This window comes from Andrena cerasifolii, chromosome 14 (assembly GCF_050908995.1).
Source record: "Andrena cerasifolii isolate SP2316 chromosome 14, iyAndCera1_principal, whole genome shotgun sequence".
NCBI lineage: Eukaryota > Metazoa > Arthropoda > Insecta > Hymenoptera > Andrenidae > Andrena > Andrena cerasifolii.
The window spans coordinates 5,457,884-5,474,816 of NC_135131.1; the positions used below are offsets into that span (position 1 = coordinate 5,457,884).

Consider the following 16,933-nt stretch of genomic DNA (forward strand, 5'->3'; position numbering starts at 1 on the left):
ACGGGGTGGCTCCGGCCAAAGTTGGATTCTCGAGGAATTAAACGGATTATGTAAAACTGCGCTTAATACAGCCGCTGCGATTAATTACAGCCGAGGATCCGTAATCCCGAATGTTCTGTTAATTGAACGTCAGTCTGGTCAGCGATAACGATTAATCGGCCCTTCCGGTGTTGATTAATTAGCCGAATTTCTCAGCTGTTCGCGCTCCACCGAAGACGCGGGCGCTGTTGCGATGCAATGGCGTCGTAAATTTCTGCGGGGCGTTAATAAGAGATAGTATCGCCGAAACGTACCTAACAGTAACGATATCATCCCTATTAATTTGCAGCTGCACTTTCTCGACGTACGACAAGGGAAACTGACACACACTGAAAGGACAACAAAAATGCCACCGTCTCAAATGATGCACTTTCAACGCGTAATTGGTCGTTATCCGATCCGTGCCTACTGTTGAGGCGATGAGCCACTTGTGAAAGGGGATGATGGTGCTCCTTGAAGCATCAGTCGACAAAAAGCTTGAGTGTAGTTGAAACGAGTAATGGAATTAGAGAAACTTTCTTAACGGGACTGAATTAACCGCAAATACTGTAGGAATAGATGTAGTAATTCCTACGTGTTCGGGAACCACGGAAGAAGAGAGTCAGGGGCGCGTCGGGGATCGAACCCGAGCCGCCCGCGTGCTGATCAGTCGCGTTTGCCACCGCGGCTACGCCGACTCTCCCTGGTCTCTTAGCTCGGGCTCCCTTTTATTCTATGAGAGTTCCTAATCCCACAATACATACACGCGTGGAGCACGATCGAGTAACAAACGATTGTGGAAAGATGAAGGAGAAAGAGAGAGAGAGAAGAGACAGTGAAAAGGGGGACAGCAGTGTATTAAGGAAATCGTGCTAGTTTGAAAACTTTGTTCGAATCGGGTGTGAATTATGAAGGATCCCGGCGGGTAACACCGCTGCAGGGAGTTCCAGGGAGTTCCAGGGAGATGACGGAAGGGCTAAGGTATTTACGAGGCCCCAGCGGCATGACTTACTTCCATTGATAAATTTCCTGACGTGGCCCGTTTTTGCGGAACAGCAGATAACGCTCTCCTCCGAAGAAGGCGATGATGGATCTCCCCATTCGTCGAATCATGGTCGCTTAATGAAATCGGGATTCTTTCGTATTGAAACTTCGACTGCAGAATGACCGATCGAGAAACTCCGCGGTATCATTATATTTCGTGCATTAAATCGCTGCTGAATTCAAATGAAATCCGATTAGCAAGAGGCAGCGCGGCGGTCAACACGGCCAGCCTCTCTGTTTTCGGAGGCCGAAACCGCTTCGAACGGATCGTTATCCAGACACCGTGATATTCAGTTTCACGAGAAATTGATGAATCCCGTCGACCCCGGGAACGTTGTTTTTCACTTGTCGCGAGCGAGGCCTCGAAACCAACCGTTTATCCAGATTTCGTCGATAAAGCGGTCAGAGGGGGTGATCCAGGGGTGGGGCGGAGAAGCACGAATAATTCGCTGGGGGCACGGGATCCGTGGTATTTTCCGCGGCCATGTGCTCCATTTTATGCGCAACGCTGTGCCGCGACGCGATATGCTGATTCCGCGGATCCGATTTTCCGAGTCGCGCGTTGTTTCCTCGCGCGCTCGTTCACGGTATGCAAAGCGGCCGCGCGGGCGTTTCGTTAAGCGTGCCGGCGGACAATGATTCCCGAAAAATTAATGCGGGTGCCCGTGGAAAAGCGAGCGAAACATCGGCTTCCGCCGACCTCTGCGCGCGTTCAAACGAAAAAATGCAGGGAAGAAAGAATGAGACGGAAACCCCCGACGCGTGTACGTGATTAAAAAGAAAGCCGAGCTCTGTCACGGTCGTTCGAAGCGGGACAAGGGGAATGAATATGAATGCAGCGGCCATTAAAACGTGCGTGCATATTACCGCGAAGATGGAAACAGGGAACGACCCAGAATCGCGTAGGTAGTCGCTATCTCTCCTATCCACTTGGTACTTTCATGACTTTCAAGAGAGAAACGCAGGAATCGAGAGCGACTGGATGGCGTCGATGTAATCGAGGAATTCTCTCGCACACCCTTTCACGACCATTCCGCCTGAAATACGCGACGGGAAAGGGATATAATATCGCGATACGTCTCGCCGAGTCGCGGCGATACTTTCCAATACCTCCCCGCGATAGTTACGGGAAAAAAAATTCCAATTTTAATTGCACGGCAAGGCGGCCGAACACTGACAATTTCCTCGACATTGTTACGAGCCTCAAAGAACGGGGAGGATACGTTAAATGGTTCACGGAACGTTTAACGACCCACACAGGCGACGGTGAAACGAAAAAGATGAACAAAGCCCGAGGAGGTTCCCTAGGAGTCGGACGTGAGAAGAAGTGCTCGCTAGCGCCACTTTCTATACCTCATCAGAGCCACCCTGTCACTTTCTTGCCTCCCTTCAATGATTTCGATTCATTTCCAACCACTGAACCTTCATGCTAAATCCTTCGTTCCAACATTCTTCTATCGCATGCTCTTGTGAAACGCGATATCATGGCGATCAAGCTGCTCGAGATGTCTGACCATTCAGTCCGCAGGAAAGGGCGTGGAAAAGAAGTAAGAGGCTGCAAGAAGCTGCAGTCGAACAAGTCGGCCAGCATTTCCAAGTTTTACCAAGTCCCCGCGTCCCTCTAATCGTTTTACACGAGTTCAGATTCGAGTGCATCGCGAAAAAGGAGGGGAAACCGTAGAACTATGTAGAGGCTTTAAAGTCTCCAGAAAGTAGATATTCCCCGGGTATGTCAGACAACTGTGTTTCCACTGCATCTATTCCATCCGTTGAAATCCTTTCGGAAAGGGGCTCTCTAATTATAAACCGAATCGATGGTAAACCAAAAGCTGCTGTAAAATTTAAACGAATAGCTTGGACGTCTGGTTGCGGGAGATTTTCCAGGGAAAAGTTTCGCCATCGAAGCCCAGAAATGGATGACGGGCTTAAACACGGAGAAGGATCCGCGGAGGAAGACGCGTCATTTCGCATCCATATCCTGGAAGATGGCCCGCGCTGGAACGTACGCGCTAGAAAAATGGCAGGAATTTTCGCGAGGATTAGTCGACCGACGGCTGAGCCCGACGAAATGGAAGAAAAGAAGTGGGAAGTGTGTAGTCGGTGCCAGTGCGCTGGACCGGTGCCATATTTTTTAATTTGGCAGAGTATTCTTGCCCATTCGGGCCGAGATCGACGACGCCCGTCCGCGTCGCGGGATCTAGCATCGTGTTTCGACCAGCGATGGACGATTTAGTGGAAAACTGCAATTCAGAAATTGCAACGTTACTCCCGAGCGCGACGCTAATTTCAAAAGTTAACAGAGGAGTACGAGGCGCCAGCACGTGAAATATTAGAAAACCTAAAACAGCTTGTTAACGATTTTTCGGGAGAGTACACTCGGCCAACTAGCTCTTGCTCCCGAAATCAGTGGTTTTCCATATGGAAAGTCGGACGTTCGTTATCAGAATCTTTCCTCTATCGCGAGAATTACCGGTCAGCTATTTCTCCCGAGTGAAGTGTCTCTGTACAATTATACAGGCGACGTCACAGAAATTTGTTTCTTTTTCACGTCTCTTTCCCCTTTGATTCTACCGAGACGCGTTCGTTCGGAGCGTGCTAAGTTTGTTGCAGAAAAGGGGCTGCAAAGTGTAACGTTCTATCCCTTAAAAACTCACTGTCCCATGAAACGGTGGCAAACGCTAATAACCCGTCGCTTGACCGTCGTACCGTAAAACGTAAATAAAAAGCCTGCGAACGCTATTTGCGCGCTCTCCGTAATTTCTTTTAATGCAGACACGGAAACTCTAACCGGAAGAAAAACCATTCGACCGGTAACTTTCCGCGGGACTTCGGTTAAAAATGCGGCAAAAGAGCAGCTCCTTCTTGCACGGTGGACCCTCGAAACTTCGGGGCACGTGCAGGAGTCCTTGTGAAAAGTTTTCGCCGCCTTCGATGCTCGATCATGCTTCGAGGAGCATTTCGCGCATTTCGAAGCGTCAACTTGTCCCAGGATATCCACGTGCCGCGCAAACAAATGCCTCATTGGGACTGGTCAACCCGATGTTCATTTCCAATGGAGAAACCGGCAGAAAAACATTGTTTTGATGCCCATCGATAAGTTACTATCGAAACTTGGGATTGAAGGAAGATGAAGCACGGCGACGAAGTGTTACAGAAGCCTCAGCCTTCTTTGAAAATCTCAAGCAATCTCGATGGGAATTTCGCGCAGCAGAAATTCGAAATACATTAGCCACGTAGTTCTATAGCCTCTGCGTTTCTCGAAACTGTCCGCCCGCTCTATTGTACGGCTGCGCTCACTTTTTGCCGTGTTTAAAGTACCTTTTTCTTCTGGCGCGGACGTTGAGCGCGGAATTTGTGGGCCGCTGCTTAATTCTCTTTTTCCCTATCCTTTGACCGTTTTCCACTGCCGAGCGCCCGATCCCACCGGCTCCCCCTCGCCCGCGAAAACGTAATCTTTTATTTTTTCGAAGCTCCTTTATCTGGATACGCGGCCGCTGTCTTATTCCGTCGCTCTTTCAGCGGCGAACAATGGGGAAGCCGCGATCCTCCGCGTTTTGTTCGCGATCGAGCCCCCGCGGGTTTTGTTATAAATTGCAATTACCGGAGGGAGATTGGAACTGACGTTTCTCGTCGGGCAGCCGCGCGCCCTTCGCCATCCGTTTATCGCGAGACCGCTGCCGCGATAAGACCAGGTGTAATTTCGGACACGTTCCCTTGATTGACATCGCCTGCGCCGTTCTTCCTTGCCCGATTTGTTGGGAGATCGTGGTGCGCCCCCGCGGCAAGAGGCTCGCAACCCCTAGCTTCCGATATCGTTTATTGCAAAATAATTCGAACGTGCGAATCCACTTGACAGTCATAAAGTTCCTTTATAGCCTGACAAATGGAGGTCGTCGTGTTTAACGAGGGCAATTTTTTGCTGGCCCCTTCGTCCGTTCTCAAACCGTTTTTCTTCCATCGCCGCCGCTGTCAGCCAGAGGATAGCTTCCTCCGAGAGTGCGGCGAACCCCGTCGATCCGAAGCCGTCGGGAATAACAAACTAGGCGCGTCTAAAACCCCGGAATTGTGAAGCGGTCTGGACTAGCATCGGCACCAGAGAAACCATAAACGGTTATCGCCTGGCTGTGGCCTGCCATTAAAGTCACGCGCCGCAACTGAATTCAACGACTGAAACTTTCTGCTCTGGCGAGGTGAACTGCCCGACAAGAAATTAGGGGCTGCCCGCCACCCCCCGGCGCCTTTATGTCCACGTTCGCCACGTCCGAATCGCTTCTGACGGTTCGTTTATCCGCATCTACTAGCGGATTGAAATAAACAGTGGAAAACTCGCGTCTCACAAGGGGAAGATCCCGAACTTGAAAATTCAAAAAATTCTGAAACTTTGTGAATATGTAGGGGATTTCCTCCTAATTGCAATGCAATTTTTGTTTGCTGCCCAAATTCACACGAAGGGTGTGAAATTAACCCTTAAAAATTCGGCTATTTTCCGATCTACCATTTGGTGAAAAAAATATTTTACAGTTCACGAGTTATAACACAAAATCGGTAAATAACCGGATTTTCAGCGGTCAATTACACCCCCTTAGAGTGAATTTGGGAAGCAAACAAAAATTGCGTTGTAATCAGGAGCAAATTCTCTACATATTCACGAAGTTTCAGATTTTTTCGAATTTCCGGGTCAGGGATGTTCCCTTGTCAATGCTCTCAGGCTGTCTTCCTCCTTCTTGCTCCCATTTCAGAAGCAAACGGCGATCCCTTAAATTGCCCGAGCACCACGATTTACTGTTTCACAGAGGAATCAACCCCGCAGAAGACACAGAGCCGTAGAGCAAATCCCTAAGTCGAAGGGAAGAGGAACGAGCCGTGAGCACGCTCCTTGAGAAAGGTGAAACGATTAAAAATTACGAACGAATTCGTTTGATCTTCGGTTTCAAATGAATGCTACCCGCTTCCACCTGGCGGCAGGCAACTTTAATTGCTAAAAAACGACACCGCGTTCATTTGGTATAGCGTTATCAATATTGGACAACGACGATCGATTTCCACGGAGCAAAGACTCTCCGCGCGTTTTTCCTAACGACCTGCGGGTGTCCTTTGACTGCTGACTTCTGCTTATCAGTGTGCAGGCACGCCTGCGAGAAATACGTCGCTTACGAGGGATTCAATAATTTTCAGCCAGCCTCGTTACAGCGACTGTAAAGCGAGGGAAGAGCAAATGTAAATTCAGGTCGCGAAAACTTTATGCGCGTTGATCCCGAGGAAAAGCTCCGTCGGAGGTAATACAAGGGAGCGGAGACTGTGTAAAATATTACAACCAGACTTCTATTTAAATAGCAAATCGTACGCGCCACAGCCCCGCTGCACGTACGAGGAAAATTTCGAAACTGCTTTCAACTAGTCACGTAGTTAAACACAGTTAGTTAATGGCGTTCGGTTAAATCAGTCGGGTCTCCTCTATTCGACCGTGGCTCTCCGCAGGAAGCAGTAAATAGAGCGACTACTGCGATAATATTCCTGTATTAATATTCCCTCGCCTTTGTATTCCCATTCTTATCAGTTTTCAAGATGCTTTGCGAGCCAACTTGTTTACACCCTCCTTTCACACCCTCCCGACGCAGCCCGTCATCCCTTCAGCGAGCAATAGTGTGGAGTAAACAGTGCACAGTTGGCTGCACGGAATGAAATGGCGGAGTCAGAAATTATTCTGAATCGAAGGGCAGAAAGAAGGCCTGGCTGGGGGGGGGGGGGTAGAGTCGAGGCTGGAGTTGCCAAACCGGAGGCTACAGAAATTCTTGGTGCAACCATAGGGGAGAGTAGCGAGTGCTCCACGACGAGTCGCGGTTTAATGCAGCCGCTGGACAAGCTCATTAAAAACTAACAATCGCGCGATTTCGCCGTGGTGAGGGTGCACGGTGGTTCTAGCGCGTCGCTCGTGCATCATTCAGGATTATGCGCCAGTCGGCAGCGTGACCGAGTGGGTTCGCCAGGAGGGGCTCGGCTCGCAGGCTGTTCTGAAATTCTTATTTTCTCATTTCCCTGGTTTCCAGGGACTTGGTCAACACGGTCAACACGGTCGACACGGTCAACGGCGGCTCGTTTCTCGTCGCTGCGACACACGACGTTTAATACTGTGGAGAAGCCAGCCGCGCCGAGACCGGCCAGAGATGAAATTATTATTTCGCAACATTTGCATTACAAAGTGGTGCAGCGGTGTGCACCGCGGCCAACGAAAAAGGGGGAGAAAAATGGAGCAGCGCCGTGGATTCCGGGTATCCCTCGGCCTCGCGAGCGCAACACACTGTGTGTCACTTCATACAGGGGGGCCAACTCGGTCCCTTTAACCTGCATTCGCGACTGCGCCGGCAATAGCCTCGAAATGAAAAATGCAGTCCGTGCATACTGCCCTCGGTCGGATGGAAATCAACCTCCCCGATACCTCGATCGACCGTGTTTTTATAGACTCTCGATCGTATCAACCACGAGGGCTGAATTAGGGTACGTTTACGTTCGAGCTGCGATAAACGATCAGAGCGACGATAAGAGCGAAGGCGTCGAAATGCATTATATTGTTTTATAATGGAACTGTTTACATTGGAGCAGCGAGTAGAGCAACGCTTACTACTCGGATGACCCACGATAAAAGCGTCGAGAAAGAAATATTTATTTTTCTTCGCTATTATCGCAGCTCCAACATAAACGTACTCTTAGGTAAAGACGCGAGAGGAGATTGTTTATATTTCTGGACGCGTCACTTTGTCGCCGAAAGCATCGCAGGTTTTACGTCACACAGAATCAAGTGAAGCGTTGGCCATTTAATCTAGTCCCAGGATTTGCTTCCCTCGAATGCCACAAATGGCTAAACAGTCAGCTCGCATCCGCGAAAGCCTTGGTTCTTTAGAAAACACTCGCACAGAGTGTCAGCAGGATGAATTTGAATACACCCGTTTGGATATCAGTTCGAGGGCATCGTTCGAGAGCAATCGATAAAAGAAGGCAAGGAAACGAAGCACTATGTGCACACACTCGACATTGAATAAGCAATTCGATGATTTCGTCGCGAACCTCGAAGCGTCCACGCCCGGTTTCACTCGAAACACGCGAAGGCTGCAATCGCGTTGCAATCGATGGGAAAATGTTTGTCCCGGGAATGCAATCAGACACGATTGATTTATACGGGGCACGGTACAGGAGCGACTTGGACACGCTGCCATTACGTAATCGTATTACAAAATCGCACGAATCGCGACCACGCCCCCGCCGCCGCGGTAATGTAAATCCCGGGAGATTTGCAAAACGCCATTTAGAGTATAAACAAAATCGTATGGGCACCGCATCAGGATTTTCGGAAGACGATACAGCGCGCGAACAAAATTACATCGTCGCTCCAACAAGATTTTCGAGAATATCGGAAAGTGGGTCAAATCGAAAATGGCAAAAGCGACGAGATTTTGTCGATACTGCAGCCGCGCCCGAACTGAAACGCCGCTGGTTCTCGCGACGATTGCGTTAAACTAAACGACAGCTGAATCCGTGTGTAGGTACACCGTCGAGCGTACGGTATTTCCAGCTAGTTGAAAATCATCATTTCGAAAGAATCGCGGGGAGCGTGGAATTGCAATTTAGGGAGCACGTGTCTCGTATATACCACACGCCCGGAGAATGACAGCAGATCTGGCAATTGCCCCGGAGCTCTCCTCCAAAGATCTATGGATCGCTGCGAACGAATGAATCTATGTCGCGAGGGCGATTGGACAAGCGGAAGAAGCGCGACGCAGCGTAGACTCGGGGGAAATCTTATGCCGATACTTGGAGCGATGATACTTCGGGCATTTAGTGCCATTAGAGCCACATTATATCCTGGTGGAATTACAATGGCTGGGCAGGTTCGTCGCGCAGTATCACTCAATTACGTTCGAGTAAGAAAATGGAGCAGTGCGGTGGGTGCGGTTCACTTGGTTACGTGGTGTAACGCCACCAGCACTTTACAGTGACCGACCAACTCGGTCGCTTTAACCTGTATATACCCCCCGTCTGCCTAGTCGCTACCCTCCGGGGTAAAAAAAAAAAAAAGGAGAGAAGAGAGAAGGAAAAAACCGATAGAAAGTGTGCCTCGACTATTAATTATTGGCAGGCTTACTTTGCGCCATTAAGTCGGCGATTTCGCTGGTACACGCGCGCCTGCTCGATTAAACTTCATCGGGGGATTTCCTGTTTTCGCAAATGATCCGTCTGACCTCGTTCCGCCGACATGCCAGTTCGTTACGCGCGCCCCGCGTTAGGTGCATGATAATGCGACGTTTGGCGGCAACGTCGCAGCGCGACTTCGTAATCACAATAGGGGAAATTATCACGGGCGAAAATATTGACGTAGCGCGGCTATATTTGGCGAGCGGGGAAGTATTTGCAAGTGCGTTCACAGGGGCGGACGGGGGGAGGCACAAATCGTTTTGACTCGCGATAATGCAATGTAACTCGACCGAGCCTCGACCTCCATTAATTTCGCCGGGCCGTGCGTTAGATGCACGTTTAATCGCGCCTTTGTCCCTTCCAATGCACGTGTCGCTAATTTTACATCCACACGGCGGGTCCGTTTCAATCGTTACCGCCCTTCCACGCAGATTGCGATAATATTTGTGCTTCCGGAACACCCAACCCACCCCTCCTCCACGCCCCTCTGCATATCAAAGTATCTTTGATTTTCAAACGCAAACGGTGTCCCTTTCGAACCGCTGTATCGCTGGCCACCGATTATAGATTGTAATTTCCGGATTAAACAATTAAGAAATAGGATTACCGCGAAACCGAGCGGGCGAACGCTCGCCGCTGTGAATACTAATTTCGCTGCTCTGTCCGGTAGAGGAGTTCGATGTCTAACGGTGGATCGTGATCGCGCGAATTGTGCGGTCAGTAAGCCCGTGAATTTAAAAGTTCGCTGAACGCGGTGGCTGCGATTTAAAGAGCGGCGGGGATGAGAGGAGGGACGAGAACGGTCGGGATTATGCGATAATACGTGGCAGCAATCCGGTGAAACGGGGATACCGAATCGTGTCCGACCGTTGGAACAATGAGGGAACGTTGTTACTGGGACCAACATTTCTGAGAATAAATAGGGCGAACGTGAAAAAAAAAGAACTCGAGGGCAGTTAAAAATCATCGTAAATTCCAAGCAGCCTAGCTCGGCAGGCCGCGGGCCGAGGACCGCGAGCCACGGAGATCGATCCTTCTTTCCCCTCTTCGTCTCTCCACCCTCCTTTCCGTTCCGTGGCTCAATTTTTATTCCGCGGTTGCCAGCCGGTAACCTGATTAAACGCTCCATATAATTTAACCGTGTTTGCCGCTCCGCGAAACAACTCCTGTCCCAATTGAGTGTTAAAACGTAGGAATGGAAGTTGACAAGTATCCATTTTCCCAGGAGCGCATCAGAGGCGCAACTTTATAACGTCGCCAACCCCCTCCGACCGTTCCAGCTGCCTCCGCCCCTATCGCGTTGACAATTCCCGTTGCCGCGTTAGGTGGAACGGCAGCCGGAATTTCGCGACGGCAATAATTAACAGGGCTGAAGAACACCGGGCTGACGGAAGGAGGGTAACTCGATTCCCGAGAATCGAATCCCTGCGTGCACGGTGCTTTATAACTTGGATCGCGAAGAGGGAAGTTCGGTGCGCCGCTGAACGCGCGATGATGGTCAACAGAGTGTTTAAAATTGATGCTTTCATACGCGTATATAAATAGTCGCTGGGCTATTCTGGGAAATTCCCACGATGCACGTCCTCCGAGTCGAATGACGATATTTCTGTTATCGTTCACCTGTTAAACTTTCCTTTCACCATCCCTGCGGACACGAGGACTCGTGTTTCAAGTGCCTGCTACTTAATATTTCGCGCGAGTGTTTCGCTGCGATTAGAGAGCGCGAAGATGGACTTCGCAGTTTGCCGGCAACGACATTCCTGAAAGAATGGCAATAGAAGAACTGCGACGAACGCGAGAGGCGGTGGGAAATCGGAACGCTGCAGGGTCGTGCAAACGTTAATTCAAATGTAAATCCCACTGTCGCATAACCATGCACCAGCTGGATCATAAATTTGAATAATATCAATAAATCCCGGCCACTAAATCACGCTCGCATCGAACCTAGGCGAGACGATTGACTGACGATGACAGTCGCCTCGCTGCTAATGGCGTTTCTTGCGCGAACGTTGCGCATTTAACGCCACCTCTCTGCCACGAAGAAGCTGCACTTTTATGAAAGGAAAAACGTGCATAACGTCGAGCTCTGGCGTGTGTGCTCCGGTTACCCCAAAACGAGCGAAGAAGGAACGACCTGTGTTCCGCTTTTTCAATAACATACACGGGATAAACGAAAGCATCGGAGTTGCCAGTAAAGAGAAATTACAGCAGCCAGCAAACGCGGAATCTTTCGGCGTGGATGTACGATAATATCCAGCTTCCGAAAAGCCGATATTTCATCGGAAAATTGAATCGTAACGCGGAAGGATAGAGTGCTTTAATCAAGGATTCACCGATAAAATGACATGGAATCGGGACCGTTCCGAAAGCACCCATCACGTCAGCAGGTTTTGACCATTCGCTCTCGGATTTCCATGGAGACCGGTGTTCGCCCGACGCACCGGATGCGTCAGGCTTTATCCGGAAGCGTCGCGGTGACGGCGAAACGGCCTCGCGAGAGCCACGAGCTCGCCCGCGAGAAACCTTCCCACCTTCCTGAAGGCCCCCGAGTCTGCGTGAAAATCGGAAGAAAAAAAGAAAGAAAACGGCGCGCAATCGATCCGCAGAATTACCAACCGCGAGTCAAGTTATTCAGAGGCAAAATGTCGCGGATAGAACCGTGACAGATTCGTTTCGCGGGCGGACTTCTGTTCCAGCTTCCAGACAGATGAAACGTTGGGAAATATCGTCGATTTGTATTTATTGACGGCTCGAATGGCCGCGAAAGAGATTGCGGCACGGCTTGATCGACGTGCCGCGGATGAAACGCGAAAATTGCGATGGTCAGACAAACGATGACGGACCTCGACGACCGCAGAGACGTGTTGTTTCGCGGAATTCGCCAAGCGCTCGAATCGATCCCTCGACGGAAGGACATACCGTGAAACGCTTAACGTTAACATTACGAAAGAAACGGGCGAATTACCCGGTGCGAGCATCGTTGTTATCGTCGTCACGATTCAGAACGCTGCCGCGGAAAACGCGGGCGAATGAACGAAGAGATTAAAGTCCGCCCGCAGAAGTATAAGCGGTTTAATTATGCGCGAATCAGCGTTTACGACGGGGCACGCGGTTGAATTTCCGGAACAAACCGCGGTTTGCATCGCGCACAAACGTTCAATGGCCGAGTGAAAAATACTCTATCGCGGATTGCGCGCCGATTCACGGCCGCGCGAACGAAACGCAAACAGCGTCGACGAAACGAACGCAAATGTTCGTCCCGCTCGATTCGGGGCGGGCTCGCAAACGAGGACGAAGCGTGTACGTGTTTCGCGAGCCCCGTTTCAGAAGCAATGCGAAGAATATAATTCGGCGACGATGATCTCCCGCTTAGAAGCCTCAGCCATCGGTTCCATTTGGAAGTTTGCTAAGCATGGGGTATCGATAAAACACTGCGATGGAAATGTCGGGAGAAGGAGAGAAACGTAAGCGAGAGGAATAGGGACGCCGGTGGAAGACAGGCAGAGGTGGTGGACGAAGAGAGCGAGGGAGAGGGTGGAAGACTACGCCCAGGACCACGGCACCCCTTGAAAGCACTCCGACGTTTTCGCGCGATTCCGTAGGAGCTTTCGGATGGCTTTTCCCGGTAAAAGTTCGGGGAAGAAGCAATTTATTCGCCGCCCCTGGGTAAAGACACGGTCACGGCGAGAAAAAACATTTCCACTCCGTATTTAACCAGGATTTCGCGTCGACCGATCGCTCTCTTGAATTGATTTCCTTCAAAGGCCAGCTAAAATTAAACAAGAATTCCGAAAGGCTGCTTTCTCGCGTTCCCCGAGACGGACCTTCCAACCCCGTTGTCCACACCTTCCCTTTTCCGGATCGAAGGGTAAATATTGGCGGGCACTTTCAACTCCGATCGCTAATTGGAAAACCGTGGCTGCGAGATTCGAGCAAACAGCCTCGGCATTCTCGTTTGCTACTCTTTTACCACTGGTAATGTTGTTGGTTCCTTATATTATATTTTCGCTGCGAGGAAAGGGCGTCTTACTTCAGCTTACTTCGGCTCGGGGCGGAAAGTTCCGAAAGCTCTTAAGATTCGTGTTGCAAAAGCAATCCGCAACAGGAAACCCTTGGAAGCGGGACAGTCGACAGAAGGTGAAGAATGCGATTATTTGTCTGTGAAGCGGAGAAGTTGTGTTCTCAGGCTGCGCTTTGCTACCGGTCGAAAGTCGAGAGAGGAGGAATTTAATTATACTCTTTTGTTTTTCTCGTGACGGGCGATGCGTGACGGCGACAACGCCCTTAAAATTACACGCTCCGACGATCTAATTAAATTAATTCACACGCGTGTTCCGGGCATCGCTTCGCGCAACGTTATCGCGGAATTCTTTTTCCATGTTCGCTCGAAACAAAACGTGACGCCTGCGGCATTTCATTACTTGATTAACAATGACATTTGTAAATACCATTCGCGACACAGGCTGTGCACGAACATAATTGCGAATAGAGTAACAGTACGAGACGCAAAATCATTCAATGGAAAGTGTAGAGTTTGGTCAGCTAATTCTAAGAGGAGTGCAAGAGATCGACAAACAATCGTTGGCTGTGCGAGAATATTGCAAGCTCTAAACATGCTCGAAAAAGAAAAGCAGCGCTAGGTCGGTTCGATTTTCAATCGTTTTCCCTGGTACATTTCTCTATTCGCCAAATGGAGAAACGAAGACAACCGTCCGATTGAAGGAACGCGGTCGCTAAAGAGGGATCATTGCAGAATGCTCGAGAAGTGAAATGAAGTTGGTATAAGCATGAGCCAAAGAACACCGGAGGGAGGAGCTTTCCATAGGCAGGGACCTAATGGATCAGCTAGGGCTGATGGAAAAGCAAAAGTGGACTCACGTTGCTCTGCCGGCGGGTGGGCACATTGCCCGCGGGCGTCGATGAGGAGTAACGGTGAAGGACGAGCTACCGTATCCCAGGCGTCCTGTGTAACGAGCACGAGGACTTGGTGCGCCGTGCCGATTTACCCGCAGCAGTCCCCAGTCCTCGTCGCGTGGACGTGGCGCGCCCGCACATATCCCCCGCGTACTCGACGTCGTCGTGGTCGTGGTGGCCGCCGGCGTGACCGTCGTCGCGTCTAAGACAGTCGTCGTCGCAGGGGTCGCGCGTCAAAACCGGACACGTAACCGTCGCCGTCGTCGGTCGTGGTCGTGATCGTGGTCGTAGTCGTGGTCGTGGTAGTGGTCGTTGTCTTGGTCGTGGTCTTGGTCGTGGTCTTGGTCTTGGTCTTTGTCTTGGTCGTGGCCGTGGTCGTGCTCGTGGTCAAAGTCGTGGTCAAAGTCGAAGTCGTGGTCGTTGGCCAGTCACCGTGACACGGAGCCCACGTAATTAGCCAACAGTGGACCGCAGTGCGGGTACGCGGCTATCGAGACGAACGACCGGCCGGCCGGCAGTAGTCGAGCTCACCCCTGACACACGAGGGATCGGTAGACGGCGCACCAATACACCAACACCCACCAGACGCGGCACCAACAGATTCATACGAATGATAGCCCCGACAATAGATCCGGACGGCACAACAACAGCACTGCTACTAACGAGTAAGAGGCGAGGGACACCGAGCACGATGGTCCTTGCCTTCGCGCTACCAGGCCCTCGATGGCCCGAGACCGTACGAGCCAGTAACTACAGCACCGCCAATAACAACAACAACTACAGCCAGCGTCAGCGTCGTGGCCAGCATCATTGACAGGCTGTTGGATGCGATAATCTCTGTTTTCCTCGGCAGGCTGGTCATCATCGACGTCGTCTTCCTCGGCGCTGACGCGATCCTCGTCCCCGTGCTCTTTGTCGTCGGCATGGTCAGCGTCCTCGAGATACTTGTCTCGATCATGCTCGAGCTTGCTCGCAATCCGGTCATTCTCATCGACGCGTACGTCATGGCTCTCCAAGAGAAATCCGACAGCAACGCGGTCGAACTTGCCATAACCGGCGGAATCCAGCGGCTCCTGGCAGCCGCCAGCTCGACGACTGCGGACTTGTGCCACCTCCGCTTCCTCCTCCACCTCCTCCACCACCACCACCCCCTCCTCCTCCTCCTCCTCCTCCTTTTCGTGTCCCTTCGAGTCTGTCAACTTCCACTTTGCGATAGGATGCTACAACCGTGTACCCGACAGGATCCCACGGATCACTAGCAATCGTGGCCACGACTACTCCCTTCTGTCTCCCTCTTTTTTTCCTCTCCAGCGATACTAACCACCCCGGACGCCGATTACTCCGTTGCGATGATGCGGCACGCGCGGCAGCCCGCATAAGCGGCGGCCGCCTCTTCCACGAGGCTGACGACGATCATTCACCGCTCGGAGCACCCACCACTACACCACTACCACCACCACTACCATCACTATCGGCTACCGCCACCCTGAACCACCCTGGGCCACCCTGAACCAGCTTGAACCGGCCTGAAGGGCCTGAAGGGCCTCAAGTCACGTTGACCTCCTACCGACTTTCGTCTCCTCGACACACCTTTCTCATCCGCCTCTCCCTCCCTTTCTCTACCAGCTTTTCCGTCCGTTTCTCAACGACATGCACGCGCGTACGTACGTGTGCATCCCTCCGCACGGCCTAGCCGACCAAACGGAAGGCCACCGTCTCAGCCGCGCCGAGGGTTTCGACCAGCCTCTGACACCGCTCCGATTCTCTCATGATTACGGCCGCGTCGTACACGATTTCACGTTCCACCAAACAAATCCCCCACCGTATACCCGCGGCGCTGTTCGCGGACGCAACGCACTAGGATACGATGCTCCAGACGGTCTCTGCGCGACGCACAGGCTGACTGCGTTCCGTTGCTGGTTTTCCACAAACCCGAATGTGTCTGGCAGCTGGCTGCTTCCGTTCCCGTTCCTGTTCCCGTTCCCGTTTCCCGTTACCGTTACCGTTCCCCGTGTTCTTCCTCGCTAAACACCAGCTCGTTCTCGCGTGCCTGCTGACGCGCGCGTATACACCGTCCAAAGACGCGTGTCGATCGCTCGGTCACTCGCTCACTCGCTGATGCTGCGCGCGTTCTCCCGATCCTTGCACCGCTGCGGGTCCTGCACCAAAGTCGTGTCGGTGCAGCAGGCACTCCCAGGACGTGTCTCTCTCTCTCTGGCAATGTTCCGACCGAGCAACCCACCTTAGCACTGACGCTCTGCCCGCTCCATGCCAGGAGGGTGGCGAGGGGTGTTGTGGCGAGCCGTGTCTCTCCCTCTTTCGCTCGCTCGGTGGCGCGCGTTCACCCTCTCGGTTCCTCTCCTCTTCCTCCCCTGCCCGTGCTCACCGCCTCGTCTCTTTTCCTCCTGCACCACTTCGCTCCGGCTATACCCTCTACGCTTAGAGTCCCTCTCCGGTTAGAGCTCCGCCGCATAAACCACCCTGCGCCCCGGGAGCCAATACCAACCCATGTGGAAGCTCCAACGCGAGACGCTAGCGATGACTTGCGAAGTCGACCGAACGTAGCCGAGCCGCCACCCCTGCGCGTAAACCACCACGCTCTCTCGCGCGCCTTCTCCTTCTCTCTCTGCACCCCGCTTCGCTGCTATACTCTCTCCCCCCGCTCTTCGCGTTCTCTTTCTATTCCACCCCTATCCCGTGCACCGACGGGATATCTCCCACTATCCAGGTGCCGCCCCTGAAACCCTCGCGAGGAGCCCGCAAAACACGA

General features: G+C 51.8%; 1 protein-coding gene across 1 annotated transcript in view; it reads right to left on the reverse strand.

Moving 5' to 3' along the window:
* The window catches only part of Nachralpha1 (nicotinic acetylcholine receptor alpha1), a 110,328-nt gene extending 95,051 nt beyond the window's left edge, over positions 1-15,277 (reverse strand). Inside the window, exon 1 of the mRNA XM_076826058.1 lies at positions 14,128-15,277. The gene's annotated coding sequence lies outside the window, so the exon portion shown is untranslated. The remainder of the gene's footprint in view (positions 1-14,127) is intronic.
* Between the last annotated feature and the right edge of the window lie 1,656 nt (positions 15,278-16,933).